This window comes from Lolium perenne, chromosome 7 (genome assembly GCF_019359855.2).
Source record: "Lolium perenne isolate Kyuss_39 chromosome 7, Kyuss_2.0, whole genome shotgun sequence".
Classification (NCBI taxonomy): domain Eukaryota; kingdom Viridiplantae; phylum Streptophyta; class Magnoliopsida; order Poales; family Poaceae; genus Lolium; species Lolium perenne.
The window spans coordinates 128,523,095-128,526,403 of record NC_067250.2 but is presented as its reverse complement, the minus strand read 5'-3'; the positions used below and the strand labels follow the sequence as shown (position 1 = coordinate 128,526,403).

Genomic DNA, 3,309 nt, shown 5'->3' with positions numbered 1-3,309 from the left:
TCAGCGTGGGGTCTTCCATGTAAAAGTTAGGGATTTAGATGAAATTTCCTGTTTATTCTGTGTCTTGTTGTAAACTGTGCTCTGGTGCGGTGGTGCGTATTGGAAGTCTGTGTGGGGACCCCGGACTAGCTGTCCAAAATCCCTGTTATGTATACAGTTCACGATCCCATGATCAGTGCGCCGTGAACACATAGCCGAACTGATATCAAATTACACCATCCATTACAAAGCGGAATAAGAAAATTACAACATGGTCACATGACCAATACTTACATAATAGCCTCGAAGGGCCTAACTAAACATCAGAGTAGCAACATCACTTCAGCAACAAGCACCCAAGTCATCTGCCATAACCCTACGTGCAACCGATCGGGGAAGATGTTCCTAGCTCGCATAGACGTCGTCAACTCCTTCTTCATCCATCGTGTTCCTCCAAGTCTGGCCAAGTAAATAGCCAGGGACAAAGCCGTGAGTACATTTGAATTGTACTCGCAAACCATCAAGAAGGTGATAACAATTCTAACTAAAGAAGACAAGAGAGGAAGAATAGTTTCTCTCGTGGATAAAGCATGTGAAAGAGAAATAGTTTCTCTTGTTGATATAGCATACCGGCATCTCAAGTGATGCGGACACTATGGTGGTTCTATGACATCTCTATATCTTTGTTAAAGAAAAGTTCCTCTACATGAAACACTAGGAAGGGAGCAACCCAATTTATTTGTCCTTCCCGACCATCTCCATATGGTCGACACAACCTTTCCCGTACCCTTCCGGTACTTCAAAACAAGTTCTTTCCTTTCATTTGCCAAACCATTTTGTAAACCAAAACTCATCAGGCTAAGCAACAGCCATTCCAACCGTCCATGACATGACGCGGCTATTCGAATAGATTTAACTCTGCAGAGTGTGCGCACTTTCCCCACAAGAACCGATAAATCCGCCGAGATCATCCCGGTTCGTCATACTAAAGTATGCGAGTCTCGGATAATCAGTCATATCCTTTCGCCTGTCTCCCTTGTCATGAGTCCTTCCCTGCGGGCTTACCCCTTCCCGGCACCCCGGCAAAGCATACCTCCTTTTGAGCGTATCTCCGGCGCCATGACGAAGACCCTCGCAATCGTCCGCTGCAAGTTAATGCAGTGTATTGCCTCCTTCGAGCGCAACCCGGTGTCAGAGGTCATCGTGACCCTCCTAGAGAGTGGTGAAGGTATCTCATGTCAACTTCAACAAACTACGGACTAAGCCCGTGCCCACTTTGGATATTGTGGTTGCGCTAGTTAATTGTCATGGGTGAGTACTTAGGCGCCAAAGTTTTCATAAAACCCAACCTTTTTCATATCCTCATCATTTTTACCAAATCCTTTCCTTTCATAAATTCTCACTTGGGGAAAACATCATGCCCAAGGTTTTATCAAAAACTTTTACAACAAGGTAAAACCTTGAGGGGTTCCCAACCTAAAGTTTCATGAGCTGAACTACTATTGCACTACGGCCGAGATGAGAGTCATCACGCCATAGAGGGGTATAAAGGTGTAGTGGAGTGAATCATACTTGCTTATGGTAAGCATGTATTATGACAACACAAGGAGGAATATACTCTCAGATTTGTGGTGGTAACTATACAACTTAGATAGTGGAGTATTACTATCCAACATACTCTCCAATAGGGTACCACGGCATACTCCTCTCAATTGGAGAATACACCAAGATCATGACATAGACACCTCTATACTACAAAGGGGGTGGGTGTGATGTAAGTTATTTTCTTGAGATTATGCATGCTCAAGTTGGGCATACATGATAACCAATGGGAGTAGCACGGCCATGATGCCATGTATCCCATAATCACAAGACAAAGGTGGAGTATCACCACTAGGGAGTACCCCACTTGGAAACACACATAGATGACATAAATAGAGAGAATAACACACATAGAATTCAAGGTGCTTTGGACATCAACAAATGACATCCAACTAGACACCAAACAGAGATCAAAAGATGGCTTGCCTTGGCTTATTTGTCCCTGGACTTCTTCAACTTCATCAATATAAGAATCCCGTCAATATAAATAAAATCCTTGTCCGAACCACTTCTTCTTCTTCTCCGGAATTGTTCGCATCTATCGTCGGAAAATATAAAAGGAACACAATCAAAACTATTGCACCAACAAAACAACAAGCAACAAGCATCGATCAAAGACTAACCACTCTTATACGGCTAACATATTAAAGACTTATAGATACTACAAAGCAACTAAAAGAGAACCCATTTTATTTACCTAGTAAGGGTATGAGAGTATCACCACTTAGCAATTGCCTCTCTCGGTTATCACCATGGTATGAACCAAACATCCCCTGGTCGATAACATCATAAAGAGGACAAGAGCATTAGTTTGACATCAAATACATTCACATTATATTTTGAAACATTTTTGGAAAAGCGGGAAATCATTCTCTCTATTTTGTAAAGCTTACACAACACTACACAAGAATAGGAAGCAAATGATATGCCCCACCATTTGAAAACTTAAGCAAAACAAAAGAGCTAATGTTAAATTGCAGAGGTTTTGTTTTGCAATCATAAAACAAAGGTTGCCCATTTCTAATAAAAAGAGTTGGTCAAGGGTTCTAAATAAACCGAAAAGTTTTGCTTCAACAATGCATGTCACACATATACATTACTAACAGCAACAAATATGAATGAACAGAGACTAATAATATTTTTCCTAGATAGCCAGTACTAATACAAGACTAACCCAATTGGAATCACCCAAAAATATTAAACCTACAATTTTAGGAATTTCTTTGAATCTGACTGTCCAGAAAACAAGATCTGTAAGCCATAAATCGTAGAAAAATCCTAAAAATATGAGGCCACTTGCATTTGAAAGGTAATTAAACAGAGATGCATACACAATTGGATTTGGGTTCAAAATATTTCTGAAACTCTCACAAATGGATTTACAAATTTACTGCATATTTTCACCATTTGCTTTAACTATGGAGTTGCAGAACAGATAAAGGTTTGAAACTTGTTTGAGATGATTAAGAAAACATTCAGCAATCCTACAGAAGTGGAATCACTCAATTAGGTTCAAAAATGGATTTTTGATGAATTAAAAGCTAACAGCCATGTCTGCAGAACACACAGAACAAGTTTAATTCACCACAAATCGTACACAACTCATAAAAATATGAGGTCAGCTGCATATGAAAGGTATTGAAACGGTGGTTCTTACCCAACTGGTTTCATTCAAAAATTCGTTTCCAAGCTCCTGGTTTAATTCGACAAAGTCAGATCTGACCAGAT

At 40.2% G+C, this 3,309-nt stretch overlaps 1 long non-coding RNA gene across 1 annotated transcript; it reads right to left on the bottom strand.

The window, feature by feature from the left end:
- Nucleotides 1–373: 373 nt before the first annotated feature.
- On the bottom strand, nucleotides 374–3,309 carry LOC127318469 (uncharacterized). The gene is made up of 4 exons (XR_007861888.2): nucleotides 3,239–3,309; nucleotides 2,279–2,354; nucleotides 2,008–2,119; nucleotides 374–438 (listed from the first exon to the last, which is right to left on the bottom strand). It is a non-coding gene; the product is annotated as an uncharacterized lncRNA (long non-coding RNA).